This window comes from Nicotiana tabacum, chromosome 22 (assembly GCF_000715075.1).
Source record: "Nicotiana tabacum cultivar K326 chromosome 22, ASM71507v2, whole genome shotgun sequence".
NCBI classification, from domain to species: Eukaryota; Viridiplantae; Streptophyta; class Magnoliopsida; order Solanales; family Solanaceae; genus Nicotiana; species Nicotiana tabacum.
In genome coordinates, this window is record NC_134101.1 from 75,427,737 (window position 1) to 75,439,699 (window position 11,963).

The window sequence follows — 11,963 nt, forward strand, 5'->3', positions numbered from 1 at the left end:
AGTTAGTTTTTGAAGGGTTAGACACTATTGGAAAGACATCATTAGAGAAGGAATCGACCTAAGGAGGCAGGAACGCACATGGGACAAGGCGGAGAATTCTTCTACGAGTTTTTCACTTTTTCTTCCTATTTTCATTATTGGTTATGAATTCTAGTATTGTAGTTTTGTATACTATTATGAATAGCTAATTTGTTATCTAGGGATTTGATGGAACCTTTTGTAAGATAAATTCTCGTTATATTTTTATATAATTGAACTGTTAGATTTCTCTGCTTGTTCAACTACGTGTTTACTGCTGTTGATTGAATATCCATCAATTGACTGTGTCTATTTAGTATGTATTGCTTGAGAGAGGGTACATATTTAAGTAGCTGTTGAACAACATCACTCCTAACGTATGTGAGAGATCAATGCGGAGGGTTTAAAGGCGGGATTAGAGATAACGAAACCTTAGTGTGATCGTAGTGAACGGTGAATTAGTTCTAGCTAGCGTATTTCGAGAGAATATGTCTAGTAAATTGTGGTAGTTTATCGAGAGAGAATTACGACACCCGAAGTACTCACGATCAGGAGAGAATACTTAGGCAAAATAATAGAAGTCGTAGCGAGAAGGATTCCGACAATTGGAAAAATCATAACTCTAGACCTCTTTAATCTTTTCTCCAACCCTTAGTATCCCTAGATGTTAATTTACTACTTTAATTTGTTAGTTAATTAGTTAGATATAAGAATATTAATATTTATAACTTCGAAATTGTTCGAGCTTATCTTTTTAGTGATAGTCAACAATTGTGGCTAAACCTTAGTTCTTTGTGGGATTCGACTCTGGACTTTTAGACCGAATTATATTTGCAGCGATTGTTTATCCTTTTTAGGACTAGAGTTGGGCGTGATCAAAATTTGACGCCATTGCCGGGGAATTAACGGTGTAGTTGTAGATGTATATATTGCTAGGTTTCAAGCTTGAACTTTTATTTTATTTTGTTTTATTTTTTTCTACTTGTTAATTTGAGAAACATGATATCTTGGAATTATGGGAGTTTAGGTGTTGGTAATTCTACTGTTGATCCTCATATATATTGTGAAGGAAACCACACATGGAAAAATTATCAAAATATTTCCGAGAGCGAGTTATGTGCACCAACTCAATCTTATGTGTGGAATGTGTGTGATATATGTGGTGGTCAATATGGTCACTTTCATGGTTGTACTTATATTTCTTATCCTCCCCCCACTTCTTATTATGATGGTTCTACTTGTGAAGTTAATAAGAACAAAGAACTTGGAGATGCAGACCTGAAGGAGATCAAGGATATATTAAAATGCCTTCTAGAACAAAATAATGAGAAACAACTGTAGATAGAAAGGCAAGAGGCAACTATTCGTAACTTGGAGGCTTAAGTGAATCAAGCGGTTGAAGCTTTTAATGCTCAACAAGCCAATTTTGGGGATAGTAGCCAAGAAGAGCGTGAATTTGAGGTGCTAATTGAGGAAGTCAGATTAGAACATCAACAACCTAGCCAACTACAATTTGAGGATGTCGATGTTGAAGAAGTGAGACTAGAGTCAGCCAAGGACATTGAGGATATAAATTTTGCTTACTCTAGTATCATTGATGTTGAGGATGTTGAAAGTCCTGAAGTTCATGTGTTTGAGCGCATTGGTCCTCACTCCAAACATTTTTCTACATTAAAATTAGATGATGATATGGAAATAGAATCATCCGAGTCGATTGAGAAGTCAAGGAATGAGGAACAAGGTGCCTATATTCTAGAATGTTTCTTGCCAGAAAGACAAGGCTACATACCTCATCTAAAAGTCAAGAAGTGTAGAATAATACAATGGTTGCTTGGGCCAATTAGATTTGTTCCACCACCCCTGGAGCACAACCAAAAACTTGAAGCCAAATTGGGGGTTCAATTCATAAGCTCGAGGTACAGGCAAAAAGTGATTCACGTCGTGCCGCTACATTAAATCATGCGCTTCTTGGGAGGCTACCCAACTTTACTACTTTCTTTTATTTTTAGTTTTTTAAAATTATTTTCTTATTGTATTATTTTTGTAGTGTCGTTTTTGATTTTTTAGGAGCATGGGAAGCATAGCTATTGGAAGGATGCAACAACAAGCCAGATGGTTAGAACTAAGTGTGGGGTGTCCACACAATGGAAAAAAATTCGGGAGAAGTCTGAGTACCCCATGAGCTGCTAGTGCTTCGGCCTTTGGCCTACCAGGGAGTTTTTTTTACCCTCTTATTATTTATGTTGTGCATTGAAGACAATGCACAATTTTAAGTGTGGGGTGAGGAGATTGTCTGGGTGACTTTCTATGCTATTTTAGTTGGACTTTTCCCAACGATGGATTTCCTAGACAGTTATCTTGAGGGATTTAAGTCTAAACAAAAAATACAAAAAAAAATAGAAAATAATCCCCTATGATTTTTTTCGTACCTCGGTTCTTTTTCATGGGATGTAACTTGAACCGGGTAGTAGTGTTAATATTTTTTTTTTTACTATTAGAGTAGTATGTAGGAAATAAAGGAGAAGAACTGATGTGATTTGAACCTTTTGACTTGTTTGATGGTTACATACTTAGGTTCTGGCATGTGTTTTACTTTCCCTTAACTTTAAATATATGATGATGACTTGATAAAAATAAATAGCATGTGGTATAACTCTTATGTCTCGTTTGCTTGACTTATGTTCACTTTGTGCTTTATGCTTAATATATCTCTTGGCTTTGTGAATACTTGTTTGATTGAGAGTCCGAATGGGACCGTCCTTAAGGAGTCATGTGCCATGTGTAAAGTGAGTTCTTTGCATAGTCCATGTATGCATTCGAGTCTAGAACTTACCTGGAATGTGAATTGAAGCGAAATCCTAGGTGTTGCTCGGTTTGAAAAGTGATGTTAGGCTTTCTTTGATCTTTTTGAGTTTTGTTGCTTATCACAAATAAAATCATCCTTAGTTACCCTTTTGAGCCTATAAGCCTTTCTTTTGGCACCCGCATTACAAGTCCATTCCTTTTTGTTCTTAATTGAATCATTTTGATCCTTATACCTCTTAAAGCACTTGAATTGTAAAGAGAACGCTAGAAATAAGTAATGAGGAAACTTGGGGTAGCTTTTGAGTGAAACCAATAGAAGGAAGAAATGTGCACTTGTGCTTTAAATAAAAATCCACTAGCGGCAAGATAAAAGTAAAAAAAAAGAAAAGGAAAGAATAAATGAATAAATAAAGGTTATTTTATTTTTGCTAGTGGATGTGATCTGAAGCAGTGTGTACAGAAGAAGGAAAAATATTCTGGGGTGAGCTATCTTGTGATGATTGAAGTGGATTGAAGGAATTTCGCTTAAATATTGAATATGTGATGTGTTAAAATGCTTAGGAGGGTTAGCCACTATATCCCAGATATATCCTACCTGTCTCTTAGCCAACATTACAACCATAATAAGTCCTAGTTGATTTCAAACTGAGCGGGCCTACATTAGTAGAGATTTACACAATGGGCAAGCTTATGGTACATTTTGCGTGCATGTGACTTCTTTGAGAGAGTGAGTGATTTTTCTTCATATGTGTGAGTCCTTAAACTATATTCGAACATATGATTTGGATCTGTGGACTGCTTACTCTTTATTTTATTGTGAGGGCACATGGTTTCACAAAGGATAGGTAACGTTATTAGACCTCTCTGTTAGATTAAGTATTCAAGCCTCGGGTGCATTGTGACATTGAGTTAGTCTGCGAGGCTGGGATTGTTATAATCATGTTGTTCCTGTATTGGATGTTTGAAATTGAGCATAAGTACGGGAAGTATATTTTGACAGCATATGCTAGAGCTTAATTGTTGCTATCAACCGTGGTCATAGGTGTAGTGTGTTGTAAATATATGGCTTGTTGGATCCGTAATGAGGAAGTATTTAGTTGGTTGACTCGAGGGCGAGTAACATTTAAGTATGGGGTGTTGATGTCGTGAGATAATTCCATATACTTTGAAATTATTTTCCCTACTTACTTGTTGTTTGGATGATAATTTGTGCGACGATTGCGCTTAATAGAGCTTATTTCATGTGTAGGAATGCTTGGACATGAATTGGAGAAACATTGCATGAAATGGTACCTCAGAGCTACAAAATATAGCAATAAAAGAAGATGTGCAAGGCAACGAAAATTTAGTGCCATAGACAGAGCCTTGCACAGTAACAACAGTGCCATACACCGTGCCTTGCGCCAAAAAGATAGTGCTACAGACAGTGCCTTGCACCGAAACGACAGTGCTACAGGCAGTGCAAGGTGCCAACCATGCCATCCGAAAAAAAAGTTTCATTCTTGATTAGTATTGGACATGTAAATTCGGCCCTTACCCTATAAATACCCCTAAAAGTTAGTTTTTGAAGGGTTAGACACTATTGGAAAGACATCATTAGAGAAGGAATCGACCTAAGGAGGCAAGAACATACAAGGAGCAAGGCGGAGAATTCTTCAATGAGTTTTTCACTTTCTTCTTCCTATTTTCATTATTGTTTATGAATTCTAGTATTGTAGTTTTGCATACTATTATGAATAGCTAATTTGTTATCTAGGGTTTAGATGGAACCTTTTATAAGATAAATTCTCGTTATGTTTTTATATAATTGAATTGTTAGATTTCTCTACTTGTTCAACTACGTGTTTACTGTTGTTGATTGAATGTACATCAATTGATTGTGCCTATTTAGTGTGTATTACTTGAGAGAGGGTACATTTTTAGGTAGTTGTTAAACAACATCACTCCTAACGTATGTGAGAGATCAATACGGAGGGTTTAAAGTCGGGATTAGAGATAATGAAACCTTGGTGCGATCGTAGTGAACAGTGAATTAGTGCCAGCTAGCGTAGTTCGAGAGAATATGTCTAGTAAATTATGGTAGTTTCTCGAGAGAGAATTACGACACCTGAAGTACTCACGATCGGGAGAGAATACTTAGGAGAAATTATAGAAGATGTAGCGGGAAGGATTCCGACAATTGGGGAAATCATAACTCTAGACCCCTTTAATCTTTTCTCCAACCCTTAGTATCCCTAGTTGTTAATTTACTACTTTAATTTGTTAGTTAATTATTTAGATATAAGAATATTAATATTTATAACTTCGGAATTGTTCGAGCTTGTCTTCTTAGTGATAGTCAACAGTTGTAGCTAAATCTTAGTTCTCTGTGGGATTCGACTCCGGACTTTTAGATCGGATTATATTTGCAGAGACCGCTTATCCTTTCTAGGACTAGAGTTGGGCGTGATCATGAACATTGTAGTTTGAAGCTTGGATTGTTCTTATTATTTTATCATGATATTAGTTTATTCAATCTTGCGCTTAATTATTTAATTTCTTAATCACCAATTGAATACTATCTAAGAATCTAGGATTGAACTTGGGAGATGGAATTTTAGATTGCATATAACATTGAATAGAGCAAGATCTTGAACCTGAGTTACGGGGAACGGATTTGCGGTTAGGATAGGGATATACCTAATCGCCTTACTTGGTTACTATACGAAAATTATTAATGTGTTCTTTTTAATCCTAATTCCATAGGAATATAGGTATTAGGTTAGCTTGAATAGGCGAGTAATACTTCGGAGAATACTACGAGTAATATTAACTATATCAATCAATAAATCAGATAAATTAATTAGACAATCTAAGTAGAAAACTCAACGGGATTGTTAGCTAACCCATAACTCTGGAATATTTTCTTCCATTGAGTTCGCCTTTAAGATTGTTGACTTGTTTCCTTTACTTTCTTAGTTTGCTACTCTAGATTAGTTGTAGTTGAATTGTCACCCTTTAGAAAATCACTTGAATAGATTAATTGTGTTAGTTTAATTTAGTAATTAGTTAATCACAAGTCCATATGGGAACGATATCTGGACTTACAATCCTATATTACTCGTACAACCACGTATACTTGCCTGTGTGTTTGGGAGTAATGAGTTTTTGGCGCCACTGCCAGGGACTTAGAAATTAACTATTTTACTAGATTAGATTGTTACTTTTTGTCTATTCAAGTTTTTTTTTTATTTTAGCTTAGTTTAATATTTTATTATCTCTGTTGACATGACATATTGGAATGAGAATTGATCGAATTTTGGTTTTTCTTATTTTGGTGATTCTTGTCTATATTGTGGAGGACCGCACTTGTGGCAAAATTGTGAGAATATTTTCGGGAGCGATTTGGGGGCACCATCTCAATCTTTTGCGTGGAATATTTATAATGTGTGTGGTGGTCAAGGTAGCCATTAGGATGGTTATCCTAATTCTTATTATCCTTCTCCGGGCACTTATTATGTTTTTTCTAATAATATTTGTGAGTTTGATAGGAGCATTAAAGTGGAGGATATAGAACGCGTTGCTCGTATTATGGACATGGTGAGGCAAATAATTGAGCAAAATGATGAAATTCAAAAAGATTACCTTAGCAGTCAAAGTACTGCATGCTAGAATGGAAGAATTAATGACCAATTTTCAAGAACCTCAACTCGACGAAGAGAGTGAGTTCCTACAAGAGGTAAAAGTTGAAGAAGCAGATATAGTGAGCCAATCTTGGCTAGAGGACAAACTCAGCTAATAAAATTTTATGGGGTTCTACGTAATGGTCTTTCAAATATGGCAGAACAATTGATAGAAGGAAGACTGAGCTCAGGGAAGAGATAGACCAATTTGGCTCATATGTCCATGGCCTGCAGGCTCAATTGAATAAAACGGTTGAGGCTGTCACGCCCCAAACTCGGGGAGCGCGACCGGCGCTCAACCGAGAGAACCCGGCCAAGCAAGCCTGTTAGATTTCCTTCTACCCAAACTCATCCATTAATCAATCACTGAAAATATTTTATTAATAACTTCCTTTACATTCCCATTAGCAGCTTCATTCATAATTTCTAAAACATTACGAATTTATAGAATTAATGAAAAATATGATTTCCAAATACCAACATTTCTAGTTCAATTCCCAACTTCAGCCACAACCTACAACCTGCCTACGGAACCTCTAATACAATAGAAGAGTAATATAAAAATGCCGAAAACAAGGCCCCGACTATACCTCAAAACACAGTACATGAGAAATAAAAGATATATGACCCCGAAATGAAGTGGGGCTCACCAAATGAACTAAAAAGAGTGCACTGCTATCACTGATCAATGTCGTTTGATGTAGAACCACATGCATCCATTAAAGATGCAGCGCCCCCGGCAAAAGGGACGTTAGTACCGTCGAATAGCACTAGTATGTATCGCTAAAAGTCCTCTTTCAAAATAGAATGCTAATATAGAAAAGGCAACACATAGAAACAGCAAGTCATAATCAACAATATCCAAATGTTCAGTTAAAACATAATAATTTTTAAAATACAAACTTCATATACAATTTTGGTTGGGAGATCATTAGCACTGATATACCATTGTTCACAATACCAATGTTCACAATACCAATGCCACTATACTTTTAGCACTAAGTCTGATCACGACCTGATCGGCTAGGCTATCTCATTAGAGAATCAACCACAATTACTATCAATACTAATACCACCGTAAATTTAGTATGGAGTCCGATCACGACCCGATCGGCTAGGCTATCTCATTAGAGAATCAACCACAATTACTATCAATACCAATACCACTGTAAATTTAGTACGGAGTCCGATCACGACCCGATTGGCTAGGCTATCTCATTAGAGAATCAATCACAATTACTGTCAATATCAATACCACCGTAAAATTAGTACGGAGTCCGATCATGACCCGATCGGCTAGGCCATCTCATTAGAGACATCAACTATAATTACTATCATTACCAATACCACCGTAAGTTTAGCACGGAGTCCGATCACGACCCGATCGGCTAGGCCATCTCATTAGAGACATCAACCATAATTACTATCATTACCAATACCACCATAAGTTTAGCACGGAGTCCGATCAGGACCCGGTTGGCTAGGTCATCTCATTAGAGACATCAACCATAATTACTATCATTACCAATACCACCGTAAGTTTAGCACGGAGTCCGATCACGACCCGATCGGCTAGGCCATCTCATTAGAGACATCAACCATAATCTAAATTTTAATTAAGAGGAATAATTTTATCACATCAATCTCATCCTAAATAAGGAGAATAATCCATAAAAATAACATAGGAGCAAATATAGTGATCTCATAATCTTTCACATTGTATAAATCTCCACTAGTATTTTTATTCATTCACAACGGCAATATTTCCTTGGTTCTTTTGGCCATTCACAAGATACTTTATTCAAGGCACGGTGGCCATATTTGATATTCCACACTTTTATTTCTTTCCTCTCATGTATCATCATCATAAATATCAACATACATATAATATTTCGGAAATCACAACTTTAAGTTCATTAGAAATGAACAATTTAAGCACAATAGATTTCTTTCCGAGAAATGGAATAATATAATTGGCAATTGATGCGCAAGTTAAAATTATCAACAAGTAACACACCATTTATTCTTGAAATATTTTTTCCCAAAAAGGATAATACACAATTTTCACTCACGAATATGTAAGAACGCAAAACACATTGAAAATACTCACAAAGCATAGTATTTGTTAAAACAGCCACGTATGGCATGACTTGAGTACGAAAGCTTTTAGGCAATTCAATTTTCAAAGTCATTTTAAAACATTTGAGTCGAGGCTCATTTCATAACCTTTCTCACATCATTTCATTTCATTGGCACCATTGGCCACAAGTATAACTTTCACTCTTGCACATTGGCCACACTTTTTATCCCAATTCACTTATTTCATTTCCAACCACCTTTATAGGTTATTAACAATAATATATTTCCAGTCGAGACTTTAGGTATACATATGAGCAATTTCGAATCTTAAGAATATTGAGATTTTCTCACACAATTAGTATACTAGTTCTCATCTAAAACACGACTCAAAGCCACAACATTTTAATATGCAAACCATACTTTGAACATCTATCTTTCGACATAAGGCTCATTCGAAATAAACAAGTTTATAGGGAATAACCCGAAATATAGAAGTTAGGAATCTTGAGCCAATCATATTTGATCTTACGGAAACATTATGGATATCTATTCTAAGAGATAAAGTTTAGCCAACATACCTCGCTTTGATATTTTCTTAAATTACTACAACGTTCCGGAAATTCTAGCAATCCCAATCTATTTTGAGACATAACAAAATTAAACTATAATTAGGAAGATATTAATGGTCTCAGCTCATTTGAGCATTTTATCAAATACTAGGTGTGCATTAAGGTTTCAAAGTCCTTTTATGGAGGATTCCATCATCCCACAACCCAATCTTTACCATGCTTAGTTCAACAATCGTCCTACACCCCTTGATATCACATGCATATAAAATAAACAACTCTCATGCCCAAAAATTATCTTGCTAATTACCCATTTTCAGATAATTTCGAAATTAGAATTTAGGGTGTAGAATCTTACCTCTAGGATGAAGACCTAGTGAGTTTCCCTCCTTAATCTTCCAAAACTTGAGCAAGAATTGAAGAACACCTTCTCACTCTAGGGAATCTCTCTCACTCTAAAGTGTCAGATTATACCTCAAAAATGACCCAAAACGTGTATTTAACAAAATAGGGTCGGGTTTTAAAAATCCAAAAATAGAGCTCCGGAATGGTTCTGCGGTCGCCTATGCAACCGCATAATGGATATACGGACCGCATAATGGTCGCATAATTGCTGACAAAAATGATCAAAAATCTATTTGCGTATGCGGTCACTATGCGGTCGCATAATGCACCGTATAACAGACAAGCGGTCGCATAGTGGACTGCATAGATGCTGCCAGAATGGCCCCTTTCCTGCTCACTTCTGCGGCCATTATGCGGCCCGCAGAGTGATTATGCGGTCGCATAATGGACCGCATAAACGCACTTTTCTGCCAAAAACTTTCCTTCACTTTCCCGTGCATTGTTCAACCCAAAAAGTCCGAGCCGCGATCCTCAACACGCAAGCCTAATCCGGGACAATGAAACATTATTTTCCTTATAAATTTTACCGGGCTTTACACTTAAGTACTTCAAAATTTTTCGGGGTGTTACAGAGGCGTCTGATGCCCTACAACTAATTGTTGTGGATACTGTCCAGCTTATGGAGCGGAAAGAGAAATTCTAACTATTCAACCAAAAAATATTAATGATGCCAAGGTTGACGAAGTGTGCAAAAGCGAGGATGTCAAAAGTGAAGCGATTCTAGAGTTGGAACGCATTGGACCTCGTTCTAACTATTTTTCAACATTGTGTTTGGTTAGTGACACGAGAATTGATCCATTCAAGCATATGGAGGAGTCAATGGATGAGAAACAAAGTGCATATATTCTGAAATTGCGATGCCATGGAGACAAAATGACATTCTTCGCTTAAAGGCCAAGAAGTGCAATATGCGTCATTGTTTATTTGGTTCTTTTATATTCATACCACAGCCCCAGGAACGTGACAGAAAAATTAATGCAAAATTGGAGGCACAATTCATATCTTCAAGGTGGAGGAAAAAGTAGTGAAAGTGATGGTGTCATGCCGTGACATTAAATAAGGCACTTATTGGGAGGCAACCCAATTTTACTTTTTCTTTTTGTTTATGTTTATTTTTTATTGTGTTATCGTTGTAGTGTTAGTTTTGTAAATTATAGGAGTAGAAGCATGGGGTCAAAGCCAATAGGAATGTGAAAAATCGAGCAGCCGGTTGGAACTAAGTATGGGGTGCCCGCACAAAGGACCATTCCTGGGAGAAGTCTGAGTATCTCGAGAGCTGCTAATACTTCAGTCTTTGGCCTACCAGGGAGTCTCTTTTACCCTCTATTTATTTATTGGATGCATTGAGTACATTGCACAATTTTAAGTGTGGGGTGATTTTCTGTGCTATCTTGGTTTAGTTGTAGTACTTTTTCTTATCGTAGTGGTTTTAATTTTGTTTTTAAAAAATAGAATATTTGGACTTTCCCCGACGATGGATCTTGTGGACATCTTTCTTGAGGGATTAAGGTCCAATAAAAAAATCTAATTTTTTTTCGAGTTAGTTTTAGTTAGGTAATAACCTCCCTTGATTTTTCTTTTTGCATCGGTTATTTTCTGGGGATGTAACTTGAACTGGGTAAACTTTGTTTTTTAGGCTTAGATTTTTTTTAGGAGTTGTAGAAGAGGGAAAAGAAAAACCTTTGACTTGTTTGATACTAGAATCTTTAGGCCTAAGCTTGAATAATACTTTCCTATGAGTGTTTGAGTAATGAATAAAACAGCAGACTTTATAACGCCTAAGCTCGAGGTTGTGACTCTGTATATAGTTTATTCTTATTTTGTCATTCGCTATGACCCTATCTATCTGAGAGTAGAATTGATCCATCTTGATTGATACTTGTGCCATGTGTGGTGAGGATTTCTTACGTATATTCCTTATCTTACATATATTCTTTAATTTGACATACATGTTATTGAAGCGAAATAAGTGTTGCACTGTTTAGAAGATGATAATAGGATTTCTTTGATATGTCTTGTGAATTTTAGCCTTTTCAGATATTGTACCACTAGTTAGCCCTTTGAGCCTGTAGCCTTTTGTTTGGAAGCCGTATTTTTGTCTTGCTTCTTTTGTTGAATCCCTAGTTTTTCCACCATGCTTCCTTGAGTACTGTTGCTTAGATTGTGATATTAATTGATAAATTTAAAGAAAAGGATAATTAAGTGAAAAATGGTGACCAACGATAGCTAAAAAGTAATAAAAAGGCCCTCTTGAAAAGAATGTGACGTGAAAAAAATAAAATAAAAGAAAATTGCTTTGAAAAAAAATATGATTGAAACGTTCTTCATATGAGGAAAATACTTGTGAAATAATTGATGAAGTGAGGGCTGAAAAATAAAGTGAAGAGTAGAAAATAATGGGTGATGAAATCTAAAAGTGCAAAGTGCT